We start from the raw sequence: 23,689 nt of genomic DNA, 5'->3' as shown, positions 1-23,689 counted from the left end.
TCTTCAATTTATTAACAATATACGAACATAAGTATTTTTTTAAAGGAACCACGCCTTTTTCTCTGTGGTCACCATGGGGCAGTGCAGTCAGGCAAGTGCAGAAGCGAGTGAGCCTCGGCAAAAGGGCATTGACTCAGAGCTCCCTCTCTCAAAAGGGGCCTTCCCCAGGTGATTGCTGCAAAGCAGCCATGTGGGCCCCCTTCGATTTTTCAAGGACATCCAGAAGTCTCGATTTCCATATGAAATTGCTTAAAAATGAAAATTTTCACATCATACTTTAAAAGTGGTACCTACCAGAGGAGCATAGTCCCTTAAAATGACAATTTAAAGACTACTTCGTGCACAATATGGATACGAAGTAGTCTTTAAATTGTCATTTTAAGGGATGACATATACATTTTAAGGGATGACATATTTTGTATCTGGATACAGATACAAAATAGAGTAACAATTCTGCTTTTCAGGATGGTTTGAGATCTATAAAAGTAGATTTTCTGGATATTCGGGAATTGAATGTTCATCCTATGGATTTGGGATTTAAATGATAGGAGAAAAATATGGTAGTGTTTGTCACTCTTTTCTGTTACAGATAAAATTAGTAATATAACATCTCCATTAATTAATGTAACCAGATGTCTTTAATATCTCCTTCATTTTATGAAAATATTCAATAAAACAAATTTTTAAATGGAGTTTTGCCAGATTTACATTAAAGGGCAAGTCTGTTTAGTAGGGCTATTAAATGTTAGGAGAGTCTGTATGTTGGGAAATGTTGGGAAAATCACAGCCCTTTCCAGGTTCGATGCATGAGAGAAGGTCACAGGAGGGAATGAAACAGCTGCCTTCTTTGATAGGCTGAGAAAACAGGAGTACTGGCTTCAGCAGGTGTTCGGAGAATTCCCCCACAGGTGCAGATTCCAAATGAACTATTATTTATTACATTTGGGCTTCTGTGACATAGTCATCTTTCATCCATTCATCACATATTTATTGAGTCCATTCAGTGATGCTGAACTATAGGGAAGATATTGAGGTGCATCGGCTGTAGTCCCGCCTGCAAGTTGCTTAAAGTCTAGTACGAGAGAGAAAGAAACATCACAAACATGATAATATAAGAGAGAATGTGATGGGTGTTTCTTAGCTCCTAAAAGACTAATTTTAAAAGTTAATAGTAATAAGAGGAGGATAGGAAGCGTCTACAGCACTTTCAAAGATACATTATCTGTTTTGGTCCTTACATCACTTCTATGGGAAAGCTTTCTTCTAGTCTTGTCTTATATCCACAATGAAAGAAACCAGACACATTTCTGGCTCTTAGAGAAGTCCTTTCTGAACATAGACCAGTAGTCTGAGTACATTGGCAATGAGGGAGTACTTTTCTACTGTACTTAATTAAGTCTTCTTGGTTTGTTTTTGGAAGCATCCTTATTCGTTATTTAATCATGGTCGAGTAGAGAGAGGAAGTTAAAACACTTCATTTATTCATCTACCTGCGGAATGGTGTGCCAAGGTTGTTCGCAGAGGTGCAGTGTCAGATTCTAGGATTTATGAGATGGCTTCAGGTCTCATGGAGGCTGTGGTCCTGCACCCTGATTCTCCAGCTTCAGTACTCATAAGCACCATCTGGAGTGCTTTTTAAAATGCAAACATCTGAGCCCCACTTGCAGAGAAACCTAGTCAGGAGGTCTTGGGCCTCATTGTCTTAAAGAACACCCTCAGATGATCCTGAGATAAGTGATCCGTGGAAACTATTTTTTTGAAAAGCTTTGGTCTAATAGAGATAAGATAGTAGATAAGATATAACTGCAAAAATAGAATGCCCTTGATAGGGCCATTTGAGTGGTCTGTCCAGGGTGCTGTAGAAGTTCAGAGTCAAGAGAGAACTCATTTCCAGCCACAGTGACTGGAAGGCACTTGAGTTCGTGCAGAAAAGATGGGTGGGATTTTGGTGATTTGAAATGAGTAAGGAACTTCAGGCTAAGGGAATGGAATGAGCTGAAGCACTGAAGCCAGGGAGAGCAGTATGTCTGCAAGGGATCTGACCAGGTCTTTTCCAGATTAAAAACCCTCAGCGGCACTCCAGGGCCCTCAGGATAGAGTCCAGAATCCATATCATGGCCTCCGTAGCCTAGCAGGATCTAATCCCAGAACCCCAAGTACACCACCCCACAATGCGTGTGCACGTGTGCACGCATGCGTACACACACACACACACTCACTCACTCACTCACGTTCTCTCTCCTTATCCTCTTTTGTCCTTCCTTCTTTCCATCCTTCCTTCCTTCCTTCTCCACCTCCTCCTCTTCTCTCTCCTCCTCTCTCTCTTCTCTCTCTCCCATGATCTAGCTATCCAAAGCCAGTTGCCATCCCTTTTAGGCCTTCCTTTATTTTGGTGGCTTTACACATATTGCTGCCTCTATCCAGAACACCGTTCCTTTCAGTTCCTCATTTCCCTTTGCTAACTTTTCAGTCCTTCAGGATTCAGTATAGATGGCATATCCTCCAGAGCAGCTTATACATAGCACCTGGGGATCTTCTAAAATGCAGATTCAGGTTCGGTAGGTCTGGGTGGAGTAGGGCCTAAGAATCTGCCTGTCTGACACACTCCCAGGAGATGTGGATGTTGCTGCTTTAGGGACCACACAATGAGTGGCAAAGATCTAGAACAGCAGTTCTCTACCCAGGCTACACATCAGAATCACCTGGAGAGTTTAAAAACTATTAATGCCTGTATTCCCCTCCCCTATAAATTCTGATTTAATTGCTCTGGAGTGTGGTACATTGGGATTTTAAAGTATTCCAGGGGGTTCTAATGTTCAAATTGAGAACCACTGAGGAGTCTTCTCTGACTCCTCAGGTCTGGATTATGATGGACACCTACAGGGTGCTCATCCTCAATCATGTACTGACTGTTTGCCTGTGTCCCTCACTAGACTCTTAGCTACCAAGAGCAGAGGCTATGTCTTGTTCATTCATTCATTCACAAAGGGTTTATGGGGCATCTGTTCTATGCTATATACTGTGCAAGGTACTATAGATACAAAACAGACCTGGTCCTTGAGCTCCTAGAATTTATAGTTTAGAAGGAGAGCCATAATTTAACACAGTACCTGGCATGGTGGGCTCTTAGTAAATATTTATTGAATGAGTGATCTTCAATATGTAAAGTGCCATTGATAATCTCTGTATTCAGAGTTCTTCTGTCTTTTATATTCTCTTTTACAAGGGTTTTCTTAGGTTCACGCACCACCTTAAACCAATCCCCTCCTCCTCCCCATACCATGTTAAGTTCCTTAACTGAATTCTCTTCAATGGTGGGGATTTTTAGAAACTTTAATCCTCATATTCAGGGAGAGGTTACTATATTTGAATTATTATCCTGTACTTGAAAAATTAGAAGTAAAGAGTTTGAAACACATTAATAAAGGAAACAACTAATAAAAAAGACAGAGAAGCCTGTAGAAGAAAGAGATACCCAGTAGAAAATGAAGACAGTCATGCAGAAAGAGAAGTAGAGAGGTGATAGGAGTGGGGAGAGTATGTGGTCTACAGCAGGGGTCCCCAACCCCCTGGCCGTGGACAGGTAAGGTCCATGGTCTGTTAGGAGCCAGGCCACACAGCAGGAGGTGAGCAGCGGGCAAGGGAGCAAAGCTTCATCTATATTTGCATCTTGGCCTCAGATCCACCTCAGATCATCCATCAGGCATTAGATTATCATAGGAGCACCTGTGTCTGGTGCCAAAAAGGTTGGGGACCACTGGTCTACAGGATTTGGGGAGTGTGCTCAGCCATCCTGCCATCCCAGTGGCTGTGGAAATTAGAATAAGTTATCACCCTTCTTTGAAATACTGACTGGCTTCCTTTCTTCTACAACATAAACAGTGTTTTGTACTCTGCAAAACTAGCTTTTCTCTTTAGTTTTTGTACTTCAAAGTTTCTTTTTAAAATGGATGTGCATTTTTCCTGTGGAATTCTCAAGATATTTTTTTTTACGTGCGTGTGAAGGGATGACATACTTTAAAAATGTATTTCCAGCCCGCGTAGGCATTGTCTGGGAGTGTTTCTGATGTATGAAGCTCTCAGTTCTCTTATTATTTCCACCTAATTCCAGCTTACATTAAAATGACATTTTCAAGGGAACGTTTTAAGTTGAAATAGGCATTTAATCTTTTTGAACTTTATTTTCCCTCTCCTGTTTCTAGCTGTGGCCTTGGAGGAATAAGAGCAGAAATGGACAAAGTGACGCTAAAGGGAGAAAACCTTGATAAGTAAACATTATCAAATATCCCACATGCCCTAATACTTTTTTTCCCCAGGCAGCGTTACTACCCCTCTAAGTGTCTGTTAGAGTTTTGAAGCAGTGCTCTTATTCCTAATTCCTGACTTGGTCATTGTGGACCTATAGCTCTGTGAAGTTGCATTTGGCAGCTAGGTCTCTAACATTCCTTTTGACTACCACTCCCTAACAGAGAGGGTTTTCACCCTGGTTTGCACTCAGCCTTTGCTTCTCAGCAAGGTGCTGAATCCTCATACTGAAAAAGTTCATAGAAGGGTTTTGAAATGCTAATTCACAGCTGTTGACAGGTTTGAATACCCATCAGCCTGGAATGTCACACCTATTCAAAGTAATGGAGCATCCTTGAATATAATCTTCTTTAAAACCCAGAAATGTGAAACCAGGTTGCTTCAAGCTGAGAGAGAAAACTTCCTCCAGATTCCTAGAGCAATTATGTCTCAATAAACTCGGAAATAAATGAATAAATAAATAGCCATAGAATCCCCCTCCCAGTGTTTCTGTATAGTTTAAGGCATGTATACCCAGGGAGCACACGCGTGTGTTTTGTGTGTGTGCATGTGTGTGTGTATAAGACACACTACTTGGGTACCTATTGTATTAAATTATAATTTATTTTTCAAAATTCTTGAGGCAGAGATCTAGCTCATTCATTAATATATTTTCTTTTTACAAAAAGCTTATCGAAGATTTTTTCTGATTTTAAACATTAGGTTTACTGTAGAAAAATGGTGAAATAGAGAACAGTAAACACAATAAAAATCCACCACCTACAATCATTATTAACATTTTGGGTATATGTTTCCAGTCTTTTTTCGTGCATACATATAATATGTCTACATGTATTACCATTTTAAAATGCTTTGGGGATCATATCTTACATGCCATGTAATCTCACTTCCTGAATCCTAAAAATTTTCTGTGTCTTTACATAGCTTCCAACTCTAATGACTGTATAACTTTCTGAAAAAGTGTATTGTATCTTTTTACATGACCTCCTGCGTTAAGCAAGAGTAAACATTTCTAGCATTTATTACCAGATGTATTTTAATTTGAAAGTTGGGAACCACAGGAAACTTCAATGTTTATTTTCAATGGAGATATATCACATTTTAGGAACTATTGCATCTCATACTTTTTGGATGTGACAGCTGAAAGCCTTTAAAGATATGCTGTATTTTTGTAAAGACAGGCAATAAATATCACCTCCATCTTGGGTGCTAGGTGAGACAGGGTACAACAGTGGTCTTTGCCCTCACTGGGCTTATATTGCAGTGAAGGGAGGGAGGAGAGGCAGTAAGCAGACACGTAAATATAATAATTACCAGTTGTGATAGTCTAGATAGCCAGAAGACCCTCTGGATCTAGAGGGCCTTAAAAAGGACCCAGTTCTTCATTACTTACTTTATTAACATTATTAAGATTGTCACTAGAGAGTAGTTTGGATAACATTAAGCCCGTTTAGATAATTATGACAGATGAATGAAATACAATACCATTAGTTCCACTTGAATGTGTTATAACATAGTCTCCAGTTACTCGTAAACTTGGGATAAGTGAAATGTCATTGAAGATCTAGATCTCTAGAGAAGGAAAGCTGCTATTTTTGTTCCTTCCTTTTGTGGGTCTTGTCTTCCTTCCTTCGTAGATGCCGTTAAGTTAACCAAAGCCAGCACATTGATTTGATGATTTGTAAAATCTGGCCTCATTGTCTGTTGTTGCTTTGGCTGAAGTAAAAATGATGAGATCTCTGACTCTTAGTCATTCTCCCTGACGCCACCTCAACCCTCATTCCAATTCACCCAGTTCCCATTATGAAGCAGAAAAGACTGCTTAAGACCTGGTTTATTTACCTAATAAACTGGCTCTTGTATTGCCTGGGAAATGCTAAAATTTTTTAGCCAAGAAATCCTAGTAACAAGCAAACAGAGGTCCAGCAGTCAGGTCTGAAGAAACAACAAAATGAAGGTCAGCTAATATCGCCATTATTCTCCTTCCTGGTGGCCATGACAGCGCTGGGGTTTATTTGAAGATCCCAGACTTCGAATCATTGCTTGCATTGTTAGCTGCCCAAGTATTTTAGGCTCTGCCAACAGTTTCAGATATTAATGTATTCTAGAGATCAATGAATGAAGAATTCCTCTGCACTTTTTCCTTTTTAATTTTTTTTTTCCCTTTCCATACACTTTGTTTGTAGTGTCTTTGTCTGCCAGACGTTGCTGGGCATTTCTAATGAGAAAGCAAAGAATTGCAGAAGGAAAAGGCAAAGGGGGTGGGGGTGGTAGGGAGAAGAGAACAGCAAGGAAAAACAGGGCGTGTTTAGCACTTTAACTGTAAGGTGACCTTTTTACAAGCTAGTCAGGTGCACGGGAGTCATTGGGAAAAGCAGCGCTAGTGATGCAAATGCGAAGTGGAAAGCACATTTTTGGAAACGTCTAACTCATTGATTAGCTTCTCGCAACAAAACCGCACTTTTATTTTTGAACATCATTTTCCCTGCAGGACACCGGGCCTCGGTGCTGCTTTAGTATTCATTCAAGCTTCATTATTACAGCCACCTCACAACCCACCCCGGGCAGCTGGTAAAAGGGGGAAAAATTAAAGCAATTCATACTCCTGGTGACTTACTGCTGCAGAATAATTGGTTTCTGTTTGCAAAGAACATTATCACAGCAAAGCCCAGAAAACAGAAAGGTCTGTCTGAGAGAGGGTTTCTGGGGCTAGGGCAGAAAGTGGGGCAGAGCGTGGGGCTTGTAAAAAAATCAGACATTTTTGAAAAGGCAATTAGCTAATAATTAATTTTTAATATCATTCTATACTAAGATTTGTCCTTATGTGATATATGTACACACGCTGGTTTTTTAGCACCTCCTTTGATACCTCATGGAAATGTTAATGAGATGAAACCAGTTAAAGAGCTCTTTAGTCAGCTCAGTGCTTTGGGGAAGGCCAGAATGAAATGCAGACCCTCTGAGGGCTTCTCTGACACACAAGAAGTCCCTTTGTTTCCTGTCTTATAAACCAGAGGCATGTCTAAAATTGCAGGGAAAGTGAGAGGGGGCTGAAGAGTTGGCGCCGGAGGCTTGGCTTTCTATATTTAAAAAAGAGAAAAAATTGCTCGCTAGTTATTCGTGCTTGGATTTGATAGGCAGTCTAGGGTGTTTTTGAAGTTCCGAGGGAAGGTTCTCTGAAGATGTAAGCGGGATCTGTCTTTCACTTAGACTTAATTAAGAAACTTGCTGGCTTTGTCTGTAGGGGGCCCATTACGCGCAAGCTGCAGCCCCCTCTGAATAGGGGCTCAGCCTGGAAAGTGTATACATGCCATACCGCCTTTGTGTCGTGTTGCCAAACTGGAGGCAGGAGCAAGTGCAGACGAGGCTCTGCCAGAGGTCATCCCTTGTTGTTCATAACTGTGAGCCCACGGCCCAAACAGAAAGCTAAAGCAAGTGGAGGGACATTCCTTAGGGACCTAGAACTAATGAACCTTTTATAAAATGAATATAGTAAACAAAAAAGTGGTGGGGGGTAGAAGAGAGTCCGTCTGTTCTCCAGAGCCATGTTCATAAATCGTCGTGATGGGCTGGAGGGCGAGCATGAGAGGTAAACAGTGTCCTCGGAGTGCTTTGTATGTCATCCAGGGGTGGTTTGAGCCTGGCTTCAGGCACAATCTCACCCCCATCCTCTTTCTACCCAGCTGGGGAGTAAGTTTGCCTGGTCACTGTTCTTGTAACCTTGAGAATAGTTTCCTCCTGGTGGGCTACTGTGGCCTACCCTATTTAGAATAAAGTTGCTGAATGCTGGAGAATAAAGAGCAGTTGGAAGGCTGTGAGCAGTGGTTAATCAGCTAATTCGCATTTCAAAAGACACTAATAAGAGGTGATAAATTCAAATAAAGCCCTGGTATGAGTACTTTACTCACTCTGAAAAGCCTATGGAGCGACTCTCCTTCGGCTTCTTTCTCCCTGCCCACCTCTCTCCCTTTCCCTTTGAAGCTGTGGGGACCTCCCAGGATACCTATGCCCTCTTCCTCCCTCAGGGCAGGCCCTCCTGCAGCCCTGAACCTTCCTCCTGGCAGTGACCAGCTGCACTCTCTACGCAGGAGCAGGTAGCCTTCAGGGTCTCCTTCTCCCTGTAACCCTAGCCCTGGTCCTTTTTGCCTGGACCTTCAGAGCCCCCTTGCTTCTCTGCACCTCACTGACTTTTTGAGATCCAATCTCAGATCCCAGATAAATGATAACTGCATTATTTGTTCATCTCTGCCTCCCCTGATCTGTGATATCTGGAAGCCCTTGGTCAGCTCCAGTTGCCATTTGCTCGGCTGTGAGAGGAGGGACCCTGCCTGTTACTTTGGCATTAAGTGTCCTACCCTGAGACCCGCTTTGTGACTGCCTGAGTGGCCTGGCGGGATTCGAAATGGCTGTACATCTTCACCACTTCATCTCTGTCACTGCAGCCTTTTGCCCCTGCTCACATTTCTGCTACTTAAAGTTGGGTGGGCTGCATCGTGGGCTTCCCAGGGAGGCTCTTCATAATTGGGTCTTTCTGCTGTCACAAGCTAATGGCCCTGTCCTGGAACCAGTGTCACTCCCCCAGTGACTGGAAAATAAACCAGCCAGCCAAACAGCACTGTAGAAATAGAGCTGTAATGCCAACGATCAAGTGATTTTGTTTCAGCCAGAAGTTCATTTCAAGAGTTGGAAAATGAGCTTTGTCGAAACTCTGTTTTCGCCTTCTCTCCCAACCCTTGGCAGAATGTAGAATATTGTTGCCATCGATAGAACATGCCTATAAAATGAAAAGAAAATAATTTTCTGGAGCATCCTTGGCCCAGATGCCAGAAGCAGCTTCACCATGTTCAACACTTCTGATTTTCTCTGAGGCGGTAATATTTGTGTGAGATCTTTCTTAAGTGGTCCCTGGCTTTCAGGATCCCAGAACACTTTAGCCCCATCATGCTCCATTGGGAACTTAGCTATTATCTCAGTCACATACTTTGAGGAAAGACATTCCATCTGCTGGCCATGAGTGATGTGGAATTCCCCTGAATTTCATCCTTGACAATTTGTTGACAGTTAGGGATATCCTCACAAGCCCTGAGATGACCATCGGCCTGGAAAGGTATATCTGTGAGCTGGCCACCTTTAAAGTTTGTCACTCATGATAAAGGCTTTCTGCTTAGCATACCCTCTAGTTATCAGGAGCATCTTCATTTGACTCTTATTTAGACCCTGAATTATTCTAGAAGGAGTCCTACTTTCAGAAGGAGTGTGGACCAGATGACCACCAAGAGCCCTTCCATGTGAGCATGTGCCAGCACTCACGTCACCACCGGGTACACATGGCCTAATAAATTCTGCCTCAGGACACAAGCCCTATTTGCTGTCTATCAGTTGAGGGATTCTCAGAGTGGTAGCTTCGTAATAGAGTCCAACTTTATATTAGAAAATGTTCTCAGCTATAATAAGCAACAGGGACCATTTCTGATTACTTAAGTACAACAGGAATTTATTAAAAGGATACTGAGTAGTTTGAAAAATAAATCATTGAGAAGACTGAAGAATCAAGCTAGAACATGGGGAGAAACCAAAGGTGGCTAGAACCATAAGCACACCTGCCACAGAACCATCTAGTGGAAAGTCTCATTGCCACACATGCCGGACGCCCCATGTTGGCTAACACTGCCAATTCCAGACACCAGAGGCTGCAGCTAGAGAGGTTGCCAGTGATGTTCCTGGAAAATTGAAATCGTTGTCACCACCACCAAAATGAATTCTCCATGCTCCGAAGTCGTAGCACCTGACTGACTGTGTGCTCTCTGGCAGGGAGGCAGGGGAATGCCAACATTTGGCCCTTTTGGTCCTGACTCCTGCCAAGGCTCACATAGCTAAGAATTCCTCAAATATAAGAAATGAGTTTAGATGCTGAGCAGCTGAAAAACTAACATGTGTCTACTGCCAACTTCCAGCTTTACTGGGAGTTATTTGCCAAAGATGGACGTCTTCCTGGATTCCTCTCCCCGAATCATGTAGCTTTATCCGAGGCAAGCTACATAATTTGTGGAGCCCAGTAAAAAATGAAAATGAGGGTCTGTTGTTCAGAAGTTATTAAGAATTTCGGGGGGAGGTAGACGGGGTAAAGAGAGTCAAATATAGGCGGTAGGGGGAGGGCGAAGTGGGTAAAGGGAATCAAATCTATGGTAGCTGAAGAAAACTGGATTTTGGGTGATAAACACAATAGAATATACAGATGTCAAGTTATAATGTACACTTGAAAATTATATAATTGTATTATATAAGTTTATTGTTACCCCAATAAACTTAATAATAATAATCAGAAGAAGAATATTAGGACGGGTACAGCAGAGCATTAAATGAAGCATGGGGTCCTTCTAAGCATGGAGCCCTATAAAACCGCTCAGGTCACACACCCGTGAAGCCAGCCTTGGCTTCACCTTAATAGGGCCACAGATCCGCAGTTGGGTCTTGGGGCCTTTAAAAGGCTATACAAATGGATTCTGGTTTATCAGTGTTATTTCATTTTATTTTCTACTCACAACTTGAGGTGTGATTATAATTATCCCCATTTTATAGTTAGAGCAAATGAGGCTAGATTACAATGGAGCCATGATTCCAACCCAGGTCTACTGACTCTTAAGTTCCCCTTTTCATACACCATGTCACACTGTGCACAGGAGCGTACAGCGTGGAGAGCTGTGTCGCACTCCCTGGAACATACATGATGCTCTCAGGGCATCATCCTCCAGAGTTGTTCATGTTGTGGGAAAGAGACTACTCACTTAATTTAAAGTAAGACCTTGTTTTTCACTTCTAAGAACTGCACTGCAGGAAGGAGGGAAAGTAGTGCTTACCAGCCAGAAGCTGGGCCACCACCACGCTCTAGTTAATTAAGAGGAGGATGGTTTTAGAAACTATATAAATGTCTAACCAAGGTACTGTATATTTGAAACTAATAATAAAATTTTAAAACAAAACAAACAAAAACAGGCTTTCTTTTGCATACAATTACAACTGTGCCTGTATTATACCACATGATCTTGAGCAAGTCATTTATTCAGCTTCTTAGTGCTTCAGCTTTTTCAACTATTAAAATCCTTGACCTTCTTCCACAACATAAGGTCGATGCCTCTCTGCCATGCAGTGGTGCCCTGCTCACCATCTCATTCTTGGGGCCAGATCTCACTCCAGTGCCCAAGTGCATTCCCATTCTTCTGCCTTTCTTTCTGCCACCCGCTCTAGCCCTCAGTTTCCCCCTTGAACATCCACCCTGTACTGTCTGCCAGCTCCAGCCCCTACCACCACCATCCACGACCCCCTCCATCAGCAAAATGCATAGTCCAGGCTTCTTCTCTTTGCAGTCCTGGTCTAGGGCATCCTGAAGTAACACTACCTTTTCCTCCTTTCCCTCTTCTCTCCCTTTTAATCCAGTTGTGTAGGTGTGACCTTCCCCCTCTCTCTGGTTCCTCCAGAGCCTACCGCAAAGCCTTCTGCAGAGCGGGCGCTTATTAATCCCACCATTCTCACTGATGTCTTCTCCAGTGTCTGTCTTTCTCCTTTTCTTTTTTTTAAACCTTTCTCAGTTTCCTTCCTTTGGCAGGACACAATATGAGATTAAGGCATATTTTAGGAATATTTACTATATTTATAAAATATATGGTTATTTGATGTGTTTTTAATTTAAAAATCATAGATCTCAAGCAAAATATAGCTCTCTTTAAAAAGCTATGATGAATTTAATTATTTTTTATGGCTATGTAGTCTTCAATTGATTTTTTGCCGTTAAGTATTTTTTTTATTTTTATTTTTAACCTGAGGAAGGAGAAATTTCCAAGGGTTATTAGTTCATTAGCTGTTAGAAGGAATAATTGATCTGTCAACTCAAAGGATTTATAAGGATTTGGCTCACAGAATTCATGAAAGCAGTAGCATACGTTTAAATTCTGCCTCAAAAGAAAACATTTCAGAAGGGGCTTCCCCTTACTTTTTGCAAGATAAAAATTAGCATCTCTCTTGTGATGAAAAGACCTATTTTTTTTTTTTTAAGAATCTCTCAATCTTAAGGAGCTATAGTTTCAGTATTTACACCTATGCCTGAAATAATTGGATATGTATTTCAGCCAAAAGAATGGATTATAAATATTATCAAGTTTCTTCCAGTGTTGGTTTTTTTTTTTTCCTAGTAAAAGGAATGGAACACAACTAACATTTCTTCAACCTCAAATAAGGGTTTGCTTTTTTCTTTTCTTTTCTTTTTTTTAAGCAAATGCACCCAAATTGGGTTTGGTTCACAAAGGAAAGACTGACTGCAAAGCTAACAGACCCATCATTAGCCATCTCTGCCCTCTTAAATGGCCTGTCCATTCCACTGCTCACAATATAGGACTAAGGCCGTAAACAAGGGATCCAAGAGAACTCTGGACAAGAAACATACAATGGAGTGGGATAAATTTCTTTAGCATAAATAGCAGTCTCCAAGGGTGACTGGTGTGAATGGTTTCCTGCTGTGAGGGTCTCTGTGCCTACGGAGGAGATCTGTGGCTTTAAGAGCTATGGTCCCACCCCCTGGGCTGTGGAAGTGCTCAGTCTCCCCTGCTGGGCATGGTCCACAGGCCCCCTGTGGGCCTCCTCTTTCCTTTCAAGCTGTGAGTCCTAAGGAACTAAGTGACAGCTCCTCTTTCATTCTGCTGTGCAAATCCTTGAGCTGTTCCTAGTGCTTTCAAAAGGAAAATATAAGACATTTTACTTATTCTGTCCAGCAGGAGCATGGAAGTCTGGTAAGACCCAGGGTTATTCCAGCAGTAAGCCTGGGGGAGATCTTCCTCTTTGTCATGACTTGTAGTAGAAATTCCCTACATGACCAGTAACCCACAGTTTATACTTCCTACATCCTTTACATCATGCCCTATGGGATGCCATCTGAGTATTGTTCCCCCTGAGACTTGTGTATGCTAGCGAATGTCTGGATAACCAGAGGGAAAGTATACTCGTAGAAATAGGTATATCTAATAGTCTATGTCAACGGTTAATTTCTCAGCAGTCATGAGCCAAAATATTCAGGTTCCAGAGTAAATATTTACTTTGAAAAGAATTAAATAACACATATACAGTTTTTGTTTTTGTTTTTGTTTTTAAATCAACCAGTCCTTTGCTTCGTTCCTCCTCTTCCCTTGTCCTGATCCCGAGTCAGTCACTTGGAACCATTTTTGCTTTTCTTTCTGATGATTACTTGCATATTACTAAATGATGTATTTATGTACACCATTTTTTTCTCAGCTTTAGATATCACCTGTTGATTTCCCAATATGATCTATGGGTCTCACTCAAACTCTGTACATACTTCTCTTTCCAATATCATTATTTTTATTCCATTGTCAATTACTAGTGTAACTTTAAGTAATAAACTTAAACTTCTATTTCCTAGTCCACTCATACGAACAGTATGCTTGCCTCACCCTCACCTTTTCTCTTTTCTCTTACCCTTCCTTTCTATCAACTGTTGATAATTTGATTTCCATTTTGACCACAATTAAGATTTCTATACTCTGGTCTTAGGCTGATTCCAAGTTAAAAGCCAATAAATAGCTTTTATATTATTACATCTGTATGAATATTGTGCATTGAAAAACCAAGAAGTGTGCTCTGGTTGATCATATTTCCTTCTCTACGAATCCTGTCATAATCCCTGTTAGTCAAAGGAGAATGTTCAAATCTATTCTCTTCATTGGTTTAAAACCATGCCACATTTAGTTTAATAAAATTATTTTCAGATTTTATTGTTGATTTTGTAATTCTTCTGATTGTTTTTTTCTTTTTTCTTGTTTCTTTTTTTTTCTCAAGAGAAGAAACGTGTCTTTTTTACCATACCCCTGATATCTTCAACTTTTAACTCACTCTGTTCTTTTGAAGCTATTTTCATTCTTCTAGAAGCCCACCAACTTTCTGTTCTAATTTGCTTATTCTAAATTGCTTCTTATACCAGAAAAAAATTACACTACCTTTTTAAATATTGAAGTTTCCAATTGCTTTTTTTTTTTTTATTCTTACATTCCTTAGCTGTATTTTGTCTTGAAGTTTCTCTAAACTGAATCCCCCCTTTTTCCTGGAAACCTAAATCCTCTAGCCCTCAGGCTTCCTGTTCTAGTCTGGATGGGATTATGAATCTGTAAATATTGTTTACTGCTGAATCAAATGGTATGATACTATTATAATTTTTTCTATTTTAGATAACTTTTTTATTTTCAAGATATTGATAATTCCTCTTGTTCTTTTGTTCAGTTTTCAATGCACTTGTGAGGAATTTTTCCCAATACGTCAACCTCTCTTTAAAATGCCTCACAATACTAATTCCCATATGGGAATAATGAGATAATCTCTCAAGATTTTATTTATTTATCTTTTGGTTTGTTTGTTGTTTACTTTTTCTTTGTTGGTTTGTGGGGTTCGTGGGTTTTCCTGGAAGTTTCCCCTTCTAGACTTCCTTTCTGCTCTGATCTAAACTAGGTTGTTTTTGTTTTTTCTGGGCTTTTTGCACATTTTGTCATCCTGGTATTTCTATCCTGTATGTACACTTATACTGTGTCTCTGATCTCATGTCTTCCTTTTTCTTAGATTTTTAACCCTCATTTTGCTGAACAGTATCCTCAACTTTCTAAAAAAGGGAGGTGCAAGAGTGGTATGTATGTCTTATGAATTTACACATGTAAAAATGCTTTATTCCATCCTCATTTGGTAGCTCAATTGGTAGCTTGACTGAGTGTAAAATTCTAAATTGTAAATTATTCAGAACTTGCTTTAATGTCCGATAATATCCACTGTTGCTGATGAGAAGTCCAAGCAGTTTGATCTTGTTCCTTTGCTTATGATCTGTTTTAACTTATCGCTGTCATATTGTTTTTCACTCTGGAAGCTTTTAGGGGCTTTCTTCTATTGTTGCTGTTTTCAAATGTCAAAACAATGTGTCTCATTTTGGGTCTTTTGATTTGTAAAAGCTCTTTCTTGATTGTTCCATTTTTATTGGATTTTGTCTTTGTTTTAATGGGTGCAGTATTTTCCCCCAAGTCTCGACAAGAATACTAACTAGAGATTTTGGTCATTTTGTGTTTTGTTTTTAAGTTCTCCTCTGTTATCAGAATTATCTCTGTATCCTCAAGGGTCAGTTTTTCTATTTGTTTATCTGTGCTATGTCATGCTAAGGGCTTTGTTTTAAATGTTTGACGACTCTTGGGTTCATATGTACAAATCTGGAAGTAGAAAGGTTGATGTCACCACCCACTTGCCCCTTTTGCCAAAAAGCAGATAACTCTACTCTAGGACAGCAGCACCCACACTAGCAGCTCTGTGCCCCAGAGACAGTTTGCTCGATTTCTTTAGGGAAAACATTACAGCTTTTTATGTAGGCGTAAACACTTGGCTGCCTGATAAGTGGGAGGATCCATGTAAAGATCTTCAATGAATCCTGTATTTATTTCCATTTCTTACTCTCTCACTTGCTGTCTCTCAGTCTGGAGATTCTCAAGAGTTGTGCTTGGCGAGTTGGTGCCCTCTTCAGTTATGTCTCCTCCTCATGTGTTTTCTAAGCCACGGCTTCCTCCTTGCTTTGAGTAGTCAGCCCTATCCTTTTTGTATTCTGTCTTCCAGAAATTTGTGGAGCTCTCTGTCACTGATGTTCCTCTCTAGTTCTCTTTATTGTTGCCGAGCTTTCCCTCTCTTATGCCTCTCATCTTCTTTATCTCCTCTTAAACCGTATCTTTTCCAGAGTAAATCTGATCTAATATCTGTTATTGCAATTCATCTGTCCAAATGTTTAATGTAGAAATCTTAGTGGACAACTTTAGTAAGACAGAGTTCAGGGCTTGTCCACATCTGGTACTTAGACAAGTCAACAGATATTCTTTGAGTGTGTACTACAGTCGGCATTATAGGATATATAAAGATGTAAAAGATATTTTCCCAATCTCATAATCTCATGGGAAGCCCATAGTATAGGAAGGTGAAGGCCCAGAATTATGGGCATACTTAGAGGTTTAGCATTTTGATTAGAATGAACCTCAAACAGCCACCTGGTAATCCTTTTCCTCACAGAAATTAGAAATTGGCCAATGATACAATAAAGGGCATGTGATAACTAATTCATTCTTCATTATCAAAGAATTTTAGAGTGCAAAGAACTGAAAAGAACACAGAAGTCCATCAGATACATACCCTATGCCAAGAAGGAGAGAGATATCTAATTAGCTTTTTTTTTTTTCATGCATGCAGGAAAATTTTTTTTAGGTTACAGAACTGTTATACATTTAAAAAAAAAAAAAAAACCACTATGTGGAATACCCAAACATTTTTAAATGACTTAGGAAACTGGCACATCTTTACTGAGCAAATTCTACTTTCATAGTTTTCTCTGCTCCTACCCTCAGTGTTCGGCTATAGAACATTTATTTATTTATCTTGTTTAGTATTTCTGTCTTAGTCAACAAGATAAATAACTTAAATACAAGGCAAAATGAGATAAACTGTGTAAGAGGAATATAGGTAAAGTGTTGTGAGAGTTTGGAGTAAAGGGGGAAATTACTTCCTGCAAGTGTGTATGGAGTAAGGGAAATTAAAACAGGCTCATTGAAAGAGACGATTTGGACAAGTGAATATGGTGAGGAGAGAGTGGTATGTGGGTGAGTTGAGGGTGCAGGAAGAAATTCACCTCAACTGGAGCCAGAATTTCAAAGATGCTCATAATATGTCATCATGAAGTCATTCCCTTTTCCTAGAACATTGCTTCTAGCACTGGCTTAATTGAAGCATAGATTTCCTCTGACAGCACCTTGTTTAGTTGAGAGTCTTTATTCTTCCATGACTTTACTATCTTATAACCATGAAAATACAGCTCCCTATCCCCCTTCCCTCTCGGCACCCTGTTCCCCTGTTAGGCATTCCAGGGAAGTCCATGCTATGTGATATGAACATCTCCTTTCCATCCTCCTCAGTGCCACTGTAGTCAGATAGTTTTGATTGGCTTCCTCACCACCTGCTTTACCCCTCTCCTTCCTTTCCTCCCTGAATTACAGATGTTGGAGAGTTAAAAGGTACACTTCTCAGGCTTCTTGCCACAAGGAATCCACACATAGCCTGGTTTCTACATTAGAAGACTTGGAGGTAGAAGTGACCAGTGCAAGGTGTTAGCAGTGCACATAGAGATCAGATCTTCAGGTGGACTTGGTGGTTGGGAGCGTTCTGTTTTGGAGGGAAAGCTCAGCAAAGATTCTAGCCCCTAATTTCTATGGTCCTGTGTAGCATGTAGCAGGTAGCTGCAGCAAAACTGCCCTATATGGTTGGCTCTGTTGGTCATAGTTGTATATTCTCCAAATCTGGTTTTCTGGTTTTCCTAAAGATTTTGTTAAGCAACCAGAATGGATGTTGTCAAAAATAACAAAAAAAAAACCCCACTGATATAATATATTTTGACTTTCCGGTCATTCATTCATGTTCCTTGAGGATTTTGACACTCAATTCACAGTTATCTCTTTCACCCATCCTCCAGCTGTCATACTGGGAGTTGAAAGATTCTGCCTTGATGATCTATCCAACACTGTAGTTTCATCATTTCTTTGTTTCCATGGCTACAGCCTGGAGTTCATATATCTGGAACTGTACCACCTCTAAATGTTCCTCTCTGACCCCAACCATCTGTCATTCTACTTTCTCACTCTAGTCACACCTGCTCTTTAACCTTTTAGTGACCTTCAGACTCATAATCCTCTATTCTCCTAACATATCAGTCCGGCTTTTTTCTCTACAAGCCCCAACCCAGTTGGTATTCATTTCAACTACACTCCCACCAGCACACAATTTCCTCACCCTTTGGACTTACCTGTGCATTCACTGTGTCTTATAATAACCTTAAAATGTGTATTGCTGGAATAGCTCCCCTGCCCCCACATATTTAATAATAAGAATATAACATTAACTAATGCTTATAAAGTGCTTACCGTGTACCAGGCACCGTTCCAAGCACTTTAATATATTAACTCCTCGAATCTTCACAACAATCCAATGAGATAGGGACATTTGATGTCCACATTTTACCAGTGAGGAAACTGAAGCACAGAAAGGTTAAGTTATTTGCCCAAGGCCGCACAGTCTAGTAAATGGTTGAGCTGGAATTGAAACTATTCATGTTTGAAATAACTGTATTCTATTTAAATTGCCTTTTTAAAAAAAAAAAAAAAAAGATGCCAAGATATCTGTGCATTTTTACATGGACATTAAAAAATCTTTTCTATTTAACCATAAATATGATTAATATCTCACTTTTATATCTCATATTTTGCTTTTGAAAAGCAGTACTCCATTAATATATCTGCCATTTTTTAATGAAAAATTTTTATTTTTCTCTCTCTCATTATTTCCTTGCTGTGCCTTCTGATTTGAATCTCAATTCTGTTGGTGAAATATAGTGTCATACTATTGCAGATAAATGTGTTCAGGCAGCTATTGAATAGCTAGAGTGATGGATTTTCTGTATTGCCCTCCAGATATCAATTCTGTTATATCTAGTAATGCATATTCTCGTAAATGAAGCATAGCAATTTGGGATATAAACTGGTACTTTTTGTCTCTACTGTTTTCCAAGATAAGTCTAGTGTAGTATTACACTTTGAGTTCCAAAATCAGACAGTGTAGATTTGAATTCCATCTCAAGCACTGAGATCATGGGTAAGTTTCTTAACCTCTTAAGCTTCAGGTATTTCATTTATAAAAATTGTAGTAGCCATATTGTAAACTGAATGTGAATAAATAGATCACCATGGACTACCACCACCCCTATGGCCCAAACAACCCCCTACCCCAAAAGGTTAATCCTAGAACATATCACACTCTCTTTCCATAAACAATCACATACCCTTCGTACAAACATAAAACAGTTTCAAGAATTTTGATGAATTATAAAGTTAACTGAAGGTTTCATATTGAGACAGAAGAACAGGTTACATTGTACCCCACAAAGCCAATTTCCCCTTTCAAAAAAAGTCACTGCTTTGTCATCCACTGCTCTTTTCCCAGAAGTCTCCATCAGCTTCATTGGTCCTGACCCTCCTGGCCCACCTCAGGCAAAATCTCTCCAGTTCTTCTGCTTTCTCAGGTAGCGGGGAGGAAGCCTAAATTCCTGGGAGTCAGTGACTATTTCATTTATAAGAGAAGAAGCAGAAGTATTTTACCCCATTAAGTATTTCGATCTAAGCTTGTCTTAGAGAGTTGGTAATTCCTTGAGTATTTCCAAGAGTAATGGTGAGTGTGAGTGCCTGGCCCTGTTTTGGAATGTCTCCAGTTGCAGTTGTGCTCCTCACAAGGAAATGTCATGCTTGTTTACACCATCTGTTCACAATTCAGTCCCTGGAAACGGAGTCAGCATTAATACTAACAGCTTCCTCCATAAAGTTCTCTTATTGAGATTTTGGTAATCAGAGCTCCTCGTTGGTTGGTTGGTTGGTTGGTTGGTTGGTTTTTCCCTCTTGCCAGAAAATAAGGGTTCACTTTCTGTCTCTAGCTCATGGTTACATTTATTTACATTACTTTTTCTGGACATATTTTTTTTTGGAACATCATTTCAAGCTGTACATCAACTTGACTAATAATAAACTTGATTGTTGATCAATCTGTGCTATAAGGAAATACTTCTTACAGAGAAGATATATTTTGTCACCATAGACTTGAAAATGGCTATTAATCAGGTATGAAGTAGTTTCTGTTGCTATGGAATTTGTGGAGTTAATACAAGGAAGTCAGTAAGACCATGTTTCCCTAGAGTAATCATTTTGTTTGCTTTAGTGTTTGTACTTCTATTTTAGAAAAATTTTTAATCTTCCAAGTCTGATAACCTCCCATTTTCCTTTGATTTGCTTCATATATGATGAATCTCACCCATCAGAACTAAAGAACTCACTGGTTTGAAAAGTTAAATGAAAATTCAGCAGAGTGGGAGTATTTGTTGCTTCCAAAGAAGGTTCTTCATTGTAGGTTATCCAGGAGCCAGTAATGAATGTGCACTATCAGGGGCCAGGGATTTCAGGGGATGAATTTCCCAGGGTTTAATCATTTCATAAGGCCTCTGAGTGTGACTTTTTCCCCAATAATCTACTTATCTCAGTAATTTACCCCTCCTACTGCATTGCAAGGAAAATGAGTCTCCCAGGTTGTTTGCATGATAAGTAGCTGGGAATTGTGTGAGCCATTCAAGAAGCAGCCCTGAGTTAATTGTAGCAGCCTGAGCTAATGGTTTCCCATGTTAGTTGGCAGGTTAAGTGAAGAAGAGGACTTGAAAACACCCTTTATCACAAGTACATGCATTTGAAAAGCTGAAATCTTAAAAATGTTTGCTTCATGGAAGATATTTTCCCTTGCAATATAAATGGGTGAGAAAAATGTTCTTCCAGAGATAGGACTAGAAGTTTTGCAAATAGCTCTGGATATTGGCTACTTGGAAGAGTTTGGAGAGTTTTTTGTTTTTGTTTTAACAATGAATCACGCTAATTTGCCTCCCACTCCCTTTTTTTAGTTAAGTCGGAATTGAAGAATAAGCTGTTCGTTTGAAGCAAACGAGTAGAAAAATCATTTAGGAAGAAATAAAATATGCTTCCTTTAATTTCCTGATTGTGTTTTTTCAGGTTCATTTCACATTTATCCTTGAAATCTTTAGTACTGTAACACATCAACTAGCATGTACAAAATGGATTTTTTATTTAGGAAAAGCGTCATTGGAATACAGTTTACTTTGAAAGGAGAGCACAAGGATATCCTGCACTGTATCATTAGAAGTAGAGGGGGTTGCATGTAATCTTATATAGACTTTGACGGTCTTGAAGTGTGAGGAAATTGAATCAAAATTGAGTCGGAACAAACTATGTTTCCCACATTTCATAACTACTAGCTAAAGCTCAGAAAGTTTAGAGGGAGGAAAGCAAGTTCCTGTTGGGAAGGAGGCCATGGAAAAAGGAAGAACCAGAAACACCTGCTTGTCTCTCTCTGTTCACCCTCTCTGCCTGGTCAGTGCCTTCCTATCCTTCAGATCTCAGTTCAGACATCACTTCCTGGAGGAATCCCTTCCTATTCCCCATACTAGGGAGTCTTCTGTACTCTTATATCTTTTTTTCATAACATTTGCATCAGATAGGTGGAAGGAAGCCTAAATTGCACAGTTTTTGGTATGGTCAAATTATTATCTCTTTCTCCCCACAAAAATTTAACCTCCCATGAATACGTAAGGATCTGGTCTGTTCCTTACTTGTGATTATAATCTCAGTATCTAAATTCTCAAAAAAGATTTGCTGAATGAATGTCTGGGTCGATGAGAGTACAGTTGTTAAAAGTGTTTCTTGGGAAGGATATTGGGGTGAGTTCATGGGTTAACTGATGGCTATGCAGAAAGAATATAAAAAGTTTGTTAAAAGGAAGACAGAAGAAGAAAAGAAGCATGAACCTAGAAAGTGTAAAGATACATGGGAGCGAAAATGTGGGCGTGTGAAATAGTCCATATGTAAACTGGCCTTGGCATATAAAAATGAGAAAAGAATGAATTTTGAGAAGTTTTTCTAAGAAACAGATGACTAAATATACCAGCCAGGTTTCCAACATAAGATAGATGGCATACTCAGCTGGATAACTTAAAGAGATGTAGGCAGAGATGGGGGAACCAACAAGAGATATTGGGATGCACAGGGACCAGCAATAGTGAGGAACTATTATTCTTAGTTATATCCATCCTCCATCCCAAAGGATTAGGGGAGAAAATAGTGTTCTTCAAGCTTAGTAAGAGCTAGAACCATAGAAGAGGACAGCAGGCACTAAGTGTGGTTATAAATGGGGCGTGGAGGGGAGGGGAAAAGATTCAGCCATTGCCAGAACCACAGTGCTGAAGCAAGGAGAGAACAGAAGAAATAAATAGCCTTTCTCCCTCCTGACCTCTGACTTCCAGCCAGTCCTTCCATTCGCCAAACCCAACAGGAAGCCAGAAGGCGAGATAGCCCAGGTGATGCAGTATGTGGGGGTCAGCTCCCCACACACCCAAAGCAGAGTGCAGAGAAGAGAGGAGAAAGGATCCAGAGAGACAAGTGGAAAATAATCAGCCCATTGAGGGAATTTAGATTCATGTCTTTCTGTTTATTTTGTTGGTAGTGGTAAAAATTTGTGTTAAGTACATAAATTGTATATTGTAGCGACATCGATTATTTAAGACTGTGGCAAATGAGTTGTTTTAGTGATCAGTTTTTCCAAAGACCTGCAGTTTTACTTTTTAGTTTTTCTATTTACTTATATATTTGAATATATTTTGATACAATGAACAAGGTATACCCTGAGAAATTTTTCTTCTCTCCTGTCTTCTTGAGTCTTTCGCTACTCCATACAGGTAACTGCTTTTATTAGTTTCTCATGTCTCCTCCTTGTGTTTCTTTTTGCAGATACAAGCAAATATAAAAAGATATGTGTATGTATGTGTGTGTATATATGTCATATCCCTATTGCCCCATATGAAAGGTAACATATTGTATACATACTCTTCTGCATCTAGCATATACATTATTTTATATATGTATAGGTTTAGCTATAGGATAAATTCCTAGACATGGAAATTTTGATAAATTTTGCTATATTGCCCTCTACAGGGACCGTAAAGTTTATTACTTCCAGCAGTATTGTATAAGAGCATTTACCCACAGCCTTACTGAAAGAGTATGTTGCTCAGCTTTTGGAATTTTGCCAGTTCGATAGATGAAAAATGTTATTTCATTGTATTCAGTTGAACCACATGAAATTACAATTTATGTAGATCAGAAGTTAGACCATTGGTAATTTCATATGGTTCAACCTAAAAAATTTATTTTGTATTTTTCTTATGAGTGAAACAGAATACCCTTTAATACTTTGAAGACTGTTTGTATTTCTTTTTGTCCTGAACAGTCTGTTGATGTTCTTTTCTTATCAATTTTATGGAATCTTTTACACATTAGGGAGAAAAGTCTTTTGTAATTATGAGTTTCAAATTTTTTTCCTTATTTATTTGTCTTCTGACTTTGCTTATGATTTTTTTTGCATATAATCTTCATATAAATGGGATTGTGCAGTGCAAACCCATGTTGTTCAAAGGTCAACTGTATATTGTTCCAATATGGTTATTACAGCAGCTTGTTCTTTACTATGTGTGTGTATATGTACATGTGTATCGTATACTCACAAAAAAATTGACTTTGGTAAATGACAGAATTAGGGTTATTTCATTTTCCAAGTTTTGTTCATCTATATTTTATTCAATAATTGTATTAATTTTTCAACCATATATTAAATTTACAACATCTTAAAAGAAGATATTTTAAGGAATGTCACTATATATGTA

At 39.4% G+C, this 23,689-nt stretch overlaps 1 long non-coding RNA gene across 1 annotated transcript in view; it reads left to right on the top strand.

Annotated features, from left to right (window-relative positions):
* Positions 1-23,689, top strand: part of LOC105291262 — a 91,077-nt gene that overhangs the window by 27,948 nt on the left and 39,440 nt on the right. The window lies entirely within an intron of this gene.

This window comes from Pteropus vampyrus, unplaced genomic scaffold, assembly GCF_000151845.1.
Source record: "Pteropus vampyrus isolate Shadow unplaced genomic scaffold, Pvam_2.0 Scaffold44, whole genome shotgun sequence".
Lineage (NCBI taxonomy): Eukaryota > Metazoa > Chordata > Mammalia > Chiroptera > Pteropodidae > Pteropus > Pteropus vampyrus.
This window is presented reverse-complemented; position numbering and strand designations above follow the sequence as displayed.